Below are 10,761 nucleotides of genomic sequence, written 5' to 3'. Positions count from 1 at the left end.
GAGCTGTATAGAGTGAAAAAACTTTTCATAAATAGATAAAAAGGATATTTGCTGCTCTTTGATGAGATTACTTTTCCAGCCACATAAAATTACTGGGTGTAGGCATTTCAGCAAATAATGGCCATTTTGCTGTACCACTGGGCTGCATTCTTTACTGGATCATCACCTGAAACACCGGATGGTTTCTAGCATGCCACGAAACATAAGCTGTTGTCCCTGTTCTGGCAGGGAAGCTCAGGTGTGTCAACTATCAGTGCAGTGCAACAAAACATTGCAAACAGCTGCAGGTTTTGCAAGGTAAAGTGTGCCTCACAAGAGTAGCCTTTGTGTTAGAAAATACAAGTAGTTTGCTCTGGGGAGAAATGATGTGGCTTATTAGCAGTTCACTACATAAAATGAAATAAACCAGCTCTTTCTTTTGTGCTTTTAGCCACCAAGGTCAAGGAGCTAGAAATTAGATCATTTGCATAATACCTGGCTACTGGGTTTTGTCATTTTGTTTAGAATCATAGAATGGCTTAGGAAGGGACTACTCCAGCCTCCCTGCCATGGGCAGGGACACCTCAACCCTGTGATCCTGTGAACTAGACTCAGCTGCTTAAGAATAGCATAGCATAGCATAGCAGAGCATAGCATAGCATAGCATAGCATAGAATAGAATAGAATAAACCAGGTTGGAAGAGACCTTCAAGATCATCACGTCCAACCTATCACCCAACACCACCCAATCAACTAACCCATGTAACCAAGCACCCTGTCAAGTCTCCTCCTGAACACCTCCAGTGACGGCGACTCCACCACCTCCCTGGGCAGCCCATTCCAATGGGCAATCACTCTCTCCGTGTAAAACTTCCTCCTGACCTCCAGCCTGAACTTCCCCTGGCGCAGCCTGAGACTGTGTCCTCTTGTTCTGGTGCTGGTTGCCTGGGAGAAGAGGCCAAAAGGCCTCATCCAACCTGGCCTTGAACACCTCCAGGGAGAAAGCATCCACAACCTCCCAGGGCAACCTATTCCAGAGTGCTACCACCCTTTGGAAGCAACTTTGAGAAATGGCTGAAGATTTTAGTCACCAGTTTCACAGTGACTGTGGCATGTCTCACAAACTGGTGCAAGAGTAGTTGTAATTGCAAAAGGAGGGACATGAATCAGATTTCTCTACTTGCTAAATAATCATTCCTGAAGATGCCTCACGACTTTGAAGTTAAGTTTAGAGAAGAACTCTTCAAAAAGAATAAGAAATGCTTCAAGTACATGATCCCAAAGGCAACTGTTGCTGAAATAAAGAAGACAAACCAGAATCTCCAGTCAGAGTCAAGACATGAATACTACTTACTTGCAAAGTAAGGATGGAGAACCTACTCTCTGTTTTTTTGTTAGTTTGGGTTTTTTTGGTTCTAAATATATAGAATCATTAAATCATTTTGGTTGCAATAGACCATTCAGATCATCAAGTCCAACCCAGCACTGCCAGGTCACCCCTCAGCACCACTTCTATACATCATTTAAATGCCTCCAGAGTGGTCACTCCACCACTTCCCTGGGCAGCCTATTCCAGTGCCTTACAACCCATTCAGTGAAGAACGTTTTCCTAATATCCAAGTTAAGCCTCCCCTGGCACAACTTGAGGCTCTTACCTCTTGTTCTATCGCTTATTACTTGAGAGAAGAGACCAGCTCCCATCTTGCTGCAACTGAGAGCTAAGTCTCCTTTTCTTCAGGCTAAACAACCCCAGATCCCTCAGTCACTCCTCATAAAACTTGTGCTCTAGATCTCTCACCAGGTTCTTTGCTCTTTGGACAAGTTTCAGCACCTCAGTGCTTTACATGCAGTGAGGAGCCCAAAACTGAGCACAGTACTCAAGGCGGAGTCTCAACGGTGCTGAGTGCAGTGGGACAATTGCTTCTCTCATCCTGCTGCTCACACTATCCAGGCCAGGATGCTGTTTGCCTTCTTGATATCTGAGCATGCTGCAGGCTCATGTTCAGCTGGCAGTTGACCAACACTCCCAGGTCCTTTTGTGCCAGGCAACTTTCCAGGCTCTCTGCACCAAACCTGTAGTGTTGCACGGGGTTGTTGTGACACAAGGCCAGAACCCAGCACTTGGCTTTGGTGAACCTCATGCCACTGGCCTCAGCCCATCAACCCAGTCCATCCAGATCCCTCTGTAGAGCCATTCTACTCTCAAGCAGATCAACACTCAACACAAGCTTGACAGGGTGCTGGAATCCAACCTATAACAAATTACATGAAACTATGAATCTACACACTCCTAGCCAGGCTCATTTTATCTGCAATGCTGCCTTCCCCATTTACATACACATTATTGCTAAGAGTCTGCTCACTATTTCCCTCATGATATGAAATTCTGCAGTGTGAAGACCCTGAGAAGCTGCTTAGGAGAAGCCAGGTGAAATAGAATAGAATAGAATAGAATAGAATAGAATAGAATAGAATAGAATAGAATAGAATAGAATAGAATAGAATAGAATTAACCAGGTTGGAAAAGACCTCAGAGATCATCGAGTCCAACCTATCACCCAACACCATCTAATCTTCTAAACCATGGCACCAAGCCCCCCATCCAGTCTCTTTCTAAACACCTCCAGTGATGGTGACTCCACCACCTCCCTGGGCAGCACATTCTAATGGCCAATCTCTCTGGGAAGAGCTTCTTCCTAACATCCAGCCTAAACCTCCCCTGGCACAGCTTGAGACTGCGTCCTCTTGTTCTGGCGCTGGTTGCCTGGGAGAACAGACTGACCCCCAACTGGCTACAACCTCCTTTCAGGTAGTTGTAGAAACTTCCACACATTATGTGAGCATTGAGAAGTCATATATTCAAAAGCACATGTGGCTACATGGTGGCCATAGCCATGACCACGTCACAAAAATATGCAAACCTCACCAGAGATGCTTTTGAGTACTTCAGATCCTTCTGTGTGCTGTGCAAAAGAAAGCACTACTTGAAAAGCTTTGCTGGCTGCTCTGTGCTGAGCAAGGAGCACGTAGCACTGTGGCAAATTGACTTTATTGATATGCAGTCTGAGTGTCTAGGCAGTTTGAAGTGGATAATGGCGAACCAGATGAATCACTAAATTCTGTGTTCTCTACCTACATCAAAAAAAAAAAAAAGGCAGCTGAGGTAGCTCTGCAGCTCCTTGGAATCTTTCTCACTTTTGAATCCCTTGTTGTATTGCAGGTTAGTCATGGAACAGAATTCATTACTCAAGTAATGCAAGAGCTAAAGCATTTGTGGCCTCAGCTCAGCTTGGTGCATGGAAAAAGAGGACACTCTCAAAGCCAAGAACTAGCAGAGCATCCAAACAGCAGTACTGCAGAGACGCTCCTGGAGTGGACGGCAGACAATATGTGGGACTGGTCTATGGGAATATGCTTTGTGCAGTTTGCTAAGAGTTCAGCTCAGAACTCTGGAATAGACTGTGCATCATACTCAGCTCTGTTTGGGACAGGTGTGGGCTCACCTCAACCTCCCTTCACTGGATGTTATCAACTGCCAAATGACTGAGGAGGACCTTATCTCTGGGCTGACCACCCCTGCTGCATCAGCTGTCTCCACAGAGCATGAAGCTTCACAGGAACTACCACAAGCTTCACAAGTACTACCACAAGAGTTGAGACTGCAACAGAGCCTACACCTAGGTGTCTGTGAGATTAAATTAACCCAAAGTCTCAGAAGCCTCCACCCACACAGGCCTTACAGACACACAGCCTTTTGCCACCAGAGTGCAGGGCCAGCAGACAACTGCTAGCTACCCCAGACTCCAAAGCTGACTTCTGTTTTCACCAGCAGGATGAAGGTGCATGAGCAGACCAGGCTGGCCAAACAGAATGATGTGGATTGACATCTGAGAAGCATGGCCAAGTCAGCATCCAGCTGGTAAAAATGGAGACAAAGTGACTGTCCCTTAAATATTATTGGAGTCACTCTGCCATAGTGAAGGAATTAGAACCTGATGTATTTTGAGTTTGTATTGATTTTATTATAGATGACTTTTACTGCATGAATTTAATTCCATTAGGGAACAGAGTTAATTAGCATAGCTGTGTCCCATTACTGATCTAACCCACATATAAGCAGAGTCTCATTAGCTCTGCCATTATCTCCTCTGTATGCAATCTTGTAATAAATAAAGAGGCAATTTACTGTGGCACTGCTCAGATATTCCTTTCAGGGCTGCTGAGTGGGTATTGCACACTTTCATCCATTTGACTTTGTCTCAACAATAACTGACCAAGAAGCAAAATAATCACAAATAGCCACACGTGAAAGTGGAGTTCTTGTTCTGTCCACCACTAACAGCAAACCCAAGCTGGTGCTTCTTTCACTGAACAGTAGTAATGTTCAGACAATTCAATTCTTTGAAAGGCTAAGCCTCCTTAGGTGTTTTATGAGAGACAAGATCCTGGTAATGCAGCAGTGGTGTTTGGAGCACAAACAAGGCTGGCAAACAACAGCAAACTTTTCACCTCGAGGAATGTGATGTGTAGGAAGCAGGAATGGTTTGGGTTGGAAGGGACCTCTAAAGGTTATCTAGTCCAACTCCCCTGCAGTCAGCAGGGACACTCTCCGCTAGAGCAGGTTGCTCAGAGACCTATTAAGCCTGACCTCAAGCTTACAAGAAGGGAGGAAAAACATGAGTGAAATTAGACAGCAAGCAGTTAGTTCACAGACAAATAAGTAAAGCTGAGCTGTGAGACAAAAATTAATCTGCAAGAAGAATCTTTGCTGTTCCTTGGTTCACCACACCAAACTGGTTACTCATGGGAATACTTAACTACACAAAGGACATGGAAAAAGGGGTAGCAGAGGCATATGGGGAAAACACAGCATGTGAAACACATCACCATAACAACACCTTTTACATGAGTGGGTAGGAGTGTGAAACCACTGCAGTTAGTCGCAGAGTGAACGTGAAAGAAAGTTAACAATTATATTGGACCAAAGTGGTTTCACATGTTTTAGTGTCAGGGATTTTTGTTGTTGTTGTTGCTTGGGGTTTTGTTTTGGTTTTTTTTTTTTGTCTTTTGGGGGCTAAAACAGAAGAAACAAAACCCAAACATGAGCTGATAAGATAATAGCAAGGACAAAAGCTTCTTCTGGAGGTCAGAATGTGTGTAGGAGCAAGTGGCAATTTAGATTTGTGGAGCAAATTGTAATTTAGATTTGTGCTACGAGATACAGAATACAGACTACAGAATTAACCAGGCTGGATAAGACCTTTGAGATCGTCGAGTTCAACCTGTCACCCAACACCATCTCATCAACTAAACCACGGCACTAAGTGCCTCAGCCAGTCTCCTCTTAAACACCTCCAGGGATGGTGACTCCACCACCTCCCTGGGCAGCACATTCCATTTTAAGTAGGTTACTATAATTAGTAACCAGATTTATTAATCTGAACTTTCAGAAAGCTGTGAACACAAAGTCAAGAAGTGGAAGGGAGGTTCACCTCTGTGGTATTAAGATGAATGCAAATCACAGAATGATAGGGAAAAATATATTGTAAGAGATCTCCTAAGAAATTGTAAGAGCTGATTCTCAAGACCATCCCCTGCTCAAAGCATGATTAAACTCAGATGGAGCTGTCCAGGACTGTGTCTAGTTCTGTTTAAGGACAGGAAATCCAAACATTTTGTCTGGGCTCCTGGCCCACAGCTTCACCACTCTCAAATTAGTAATATCCTCACAAAATTCCTTCTGGCCCATTCCTCCAGTTTGCTGAGATCGCTCCTAATGGCAGCTTTGATCTCCAGTGTGTTGCTGCTCCCTGTCATTTGATGTGACTGCAGTGACACTTATTTCCATTTCAGCTCCTCTTCAACAGTGTTTCAATGCCATGTCTGAGCCTCACACCTGAGGTCCTGCCTCACCTGCAATGCCCCATCTTCCAGTGACTGAAGCCTTTGCAGCTCACCCTGCTCTGACCTTGCCTTCCTCCACAAACAGTAAGAGAGATTTTTGCTAATAGAGACAGATGTTTGTGGTTAAATATTAAGTATGGACTTTATTACTTAAGTCTGGTCTATTTGCATGAAAATGTCACCCTAGGAAGACTTTTTTCCTGGATTAATCCATATTTCAGAAAAGATTTCTGAATATGCTTCTGAGCAGGGAGCAGCAGACAGGACAGGTGGCCCAAACCTGACCAACAAGGGATTCCATTCCATGTGTGTCATACTCAGTATAAAGCTGAGGGATCATAGAATATATAGAATAAACCAGGTTGGAAGAGACGTTCAAGATCATCACATCCAACCCATCAACCAATCCAACCCACCTAATCAACTAACCATGGCACCAAGCACCCCATCCAGACCCCTCACCAACTTCATTGCCCTTCTCTGGACACCTTCCAGCAAGTCAACCTCCTTCCTAAACTGAGGGGCCCAGAACCGGACACAGTACTCCAGGTGTGGCCTAACCAGTGCAGTGTACAGGGGCAGAATGACCTCCCTGCTCCTGCTGGCCACACTGTTCTTGATGCAGGCCAGGATGCCATTGGCCCTCCTGGCTGCCTGGGCACACTGCAGGCTCATGTTCAGCCTACCATCAACCAGTACCCCCAGGTCCTCTCTACCTGGCTGCTTTCCAGCCACTCTGACCCCAGCCTGTAGCACTTCATGGGGCTGCTGTGGCCAATGTGCAGAACCCGGCACTTGGATGTGTTCAATCTCATGCCCTTGGACTCTGCCCATCTGTCGAGGTCCCTCTGCAGAGCCTCTCTACCCTCCAGCAGATCAACTCCTGCCCCCAGCTTGGTGTCATCAGCAAATTTACTGATGATGGACTCAATGCCCTCATCCAGATCACCAATAAAGATGTTAAAGAGGATGGGGCCCAGCACTGATCCTTGGGGCACACCACTGGTGACTGGCTGCCAGCTGGATGTGGCACCATTCACCACCACTCTCTAGGCTCGACCCTCCAGCCAGTTCCTAATCCAATGCAGTGTGCTCCTGTCCAAGCCATGGGCTGTCAGCTTGGCCAGGAGTTTGCTGTGGGGGACAGTGTCAAAGGCCTTGCTGAGGTCCAGGTAGACCACATCCACAGGCCTCCCCACATGCACCAGGCAGTCACCTGATCATAGAAGATCAGGTTGGTGGGGTAGGACCTGCCCTTGCTAAATCCATGCTGGCTGGGCCTGATCCCTTGGCCATCCTGTAAGTGCTGTGTGATTGCACTCAAGATGACCTGTTCCATGATCTTGCCTGGCACTGAGGTCAGGCTGACAGGCCTATAATTCCCTGGCTCATCCAACCGGCCCTTCTTATGGATGGGCACCACGTTGGCCAGCTTCCAGTCTTCTGGGACATCTCCAGTGAGCCAGGACTGCTGAAAAATGATGAATAGTGGCTGGGCCAGCTCACCTGCCAAAGGATCACAAGGGTCAAACTCTCTTCTTCACTGGGCGGCATGCAAGGAGCATTCTGTCCATTTTTCTGCCTTCAATCTTGATCTGTGTATTCCTGAATCCAGTTTTAGAATCCAGGTCCTGAATCCAATTCCTGCCTGCTATTGAGTAAGTCTCACCTTCCACAGTGCTTGATCACAGCATCAGTGGTAACAGCGACATAATTGGGGTCAGAGTGGCTGGAGAGCTCCCAAACAGAGAGGGACCTGGGGGTGCTGATCGACAGCCACCTGAATATGAGCCAGCAGTCTGCCCAGGTGGCCAAGAGGGCCAATGGCATCCTGGCCTGCATTAGGAATAGTGTGGCCAGCAGGAGCAGGGAAGTCATTCTGCCCCTGTACTCTGCATTGGTTAGGCCACACCTTGAGTCCTGTGTCCAGTTCTGGGCCCCTCAGTTTAAGAAGGACATCGAGACACTTGAACGTGTCCAGAGAAGGGCAACAAGGCTGGGGAGAGGCCTTGAGCACAGCCCTGTGAGGAGAGGCTGAGGGAGCTGGGGTTGTTTAGCCTGAAGAAGAGGAGGTTCAGGGGTGATCTCATTGCCCTCCACAACTACCTGAAAGGTGGTTGTAGCCAGGAAGGGGTTGGTCTCTTCTCCCAGGCAACCAGCACCAGAACAGGAGGACACAGTCTCAAGCTGCGCCAGGGGATATTTAGACTCGAGGTGAGGAGAAAGTTCTTCACCAAGCGAGTCGTTCGTCATTGGAATGTGCTGCCCAGGGAGGTGGTGGAGTCACCGTCCCTGGAGGTGTTCAAGAGGGGATTGGACGTGGCACTTGGTGCCATGGTCTAGTCATGAGGTCTGTGGTGACAGGTTGGACTCGATGATCCTCGAGGTCTCTTCCAACCTTAGTTACACTGTGATACTGTGATTCTGTAATTGGCATCAGGGAGGTTTTGTTTGTTAATAATTTTGTGCATATTGGAATATCTTTCACTATTTTGATCATCTTCTTCTTAGTTTCTTTTTATTGTTACTGTTTCATTAAAGCTGGTTTAGGATTTTTTTTCTGACTTATCAGTGTCTGTCCTTTATTCCCTTTCTCCTCTCTTTTGTCAGGGGAGGGGGATTAATAGCAAGCATCTCTCCCTTGTCTTGTGGCCAGCCCAGCCCTAAGCTTTGGCACCTGCCTATTCAGCTTTATTTTGATCTGCCTTTTCCTTTTTAAAATGGATGAGTGCTTGTCAGCTGTCTTATCTCATACTAAGAACTTTTCTACCTCCCTTTTCCTAGTCCTCATCCCTAGGTCTGAGCATTCCCTTCAATGTCTAAGTATCTTGGGTGGTTGATTCCTGCTGCTGGGCTCAACACCTATGGTGCTAACTGGCAGTGTTCATCTCTGGGCCTCAATCTTTCCCTCTGCCCTTTGGAAAAGGGTTGCACTCCCAGCGCTGTATTGTAGCTGAATTTTGTGGATCTTCCTAGATCTGGGTGTCTTTGCCTGCCAAATTTTTAGCAGGATGAAGAGCAACGGGTTCTTAATCTCTGTTCCAGCATAAGCTTTCTGAGCTAATGCTCAGAGATTTTCAAGCCAGAAGAAGAGACAGAAGAAGAAGCTTCTTGGAGTTCAGGAACATTGACTGCCTAAAGAAAGTGAAATAAAGGCACCAGAAGAAGAGCTGCCTCTGCCCCCGAAGGGAGGTTACTGTACAATCCTAATGGCTCCCTTCTGCTTTTAAAGGTAGTTGACTCCTATCTGAACCCAAGACAGATTGCCTGTGGAGGGGTGGTGTTAGAAATGAAGGGAGTTGGTCATTGCTCTCGACCCCCTCTCTTCATGTCTCTTCAATGGACAGCTAATGCGCTTAAATATTCAAATTTCAAGTTTGTGGCATTTTGTACTCATTTGAGTTTCAGTCACTCAGAAAATTCATACAAGATTTGATAAAGCAACCTCACTGTACTCAGACAAACAATTTTCTCCTTGTGGCTTCTACAATAACAAAAGTTTCCCCCATCTTTCATGTCTAAGAACTGCCGGTGGTGGAAAGAAAAGCAATTAAGTTAATCACCTCATTTTAAATGTTCTCCTCTACCCCATTCTCTTGTTCTACAATCTATTTTTGTGACAATGGAGAGATAAGTCCAACAAGACTCTGCTAAACAGTTCATTTGGAACACAGCACATCATTCATTCTCATACAGTCAGCTGAAAGTATATCAATTAGCTGCATGGCCCTTCTACTCTTTAGGGTAGAAATCTTCTTACAATTACACTAATTGCTCAAATCCTTCAACTGAGAAAACAAAGAAACAGTGAAAGCTACTGAATGAATTGATCTAGAGGGTTTGATGGTGCTTAAGATCATGATCGTTTCAGTGTCAGGGCGTTTAGATTGGTGGCACAGATTCTCTTTGCCATGTGTTGGGAGTATGGGGTACAGACATCCAGCACAGCTTCATTTCATTCCATCCCTGCCAACAGCACATGCAATGGAAGCACAGAGATCTCCCAATTAGCAAAAAGGCAGCAGAAATGATCTTATTTCATCTGCCAAGTGCTGAATGTGGCCAAATTATTTAGGAATATGTGCAATCTATATAAGTTTAAGAATATTATCCAATAGAGTGAAGTAAAAGCCTTTCTGAATTGCTTTTGGCCATGCTCTCAAGTAGTGGTTCCTCCCACTTCAGTAAATATTAAAGCTGGGTAAAATCTAAATAAGCTTAGAGTCTGCTTTATTGGCCTTTTATTTTTCCTATGAAGAAATACTCTTTCTTCCCAGCAAGAGTAATTGGCCATTGGAATGTGTTGCCCAGGGAGGTGGTGGAGTCACTGTCCCTGGAGGTGCTCAAAAAAGGATTGGATGTGGCACTTGAAGCCATGGTTTAGCTGGAGTTAAGTATTAGGTAACAGGTTGGATTTGATGATCTCTGAGGTCTTTCCCAACCTGGTTGATTCTATGATTACATGATTCCATGATTCCATGAAATATCCTTCTGTAAGGAAGCTGTGGTCACTACTTACAATAGCAAGAGAAGTGCTGGTCTGAATATGAGTCAGAGCAGCTGGGGTCTTCAGTGTTGTCATTTAAGAGGTCTCCAACATCCTCCTGTAAAAAAGGAAGAACTGGGTGTTTTGAGGCTAAAAGAAACCCCAGATCTAGAAAGACATCCCAGAAAAGATGCTAATTTTGCTGTAATTTTTTCAGTCTCTTATTAAACCACTGAGATTCTCTCTGTGAAGGTATTCAAGGCTAGGTTGGATGGAGCTTTGAACAACCTGTTCTGGTGGAATGTGTCCCTGCCCATGGCAGGGTCTTGAAATTAGATCACCTCTAAAGGTCCCATACAACCCAAACCATTCTGTGAGACTATGATCTGATG

The sequence above is a fragment of the Melanerpes formicivorus genome, unplaced genomic scaffold (assembly GCF_026170545.1).
Source record: "Melanerpes formicivorus ecotype bairdi unplaced genomic scaffold, bMelFor1.0.p_v2 SCAF_24, whole genome shotgun sequence".
NCBI classification, from domain to species: Eukaryota; Metazoa; Chordata; class Aves; order Piciformes; family Picidae; genus Melanerpes; species Melanerpes formicivorus.
This window is presented reverse-complemented; position numbering follows the sequence as displayed.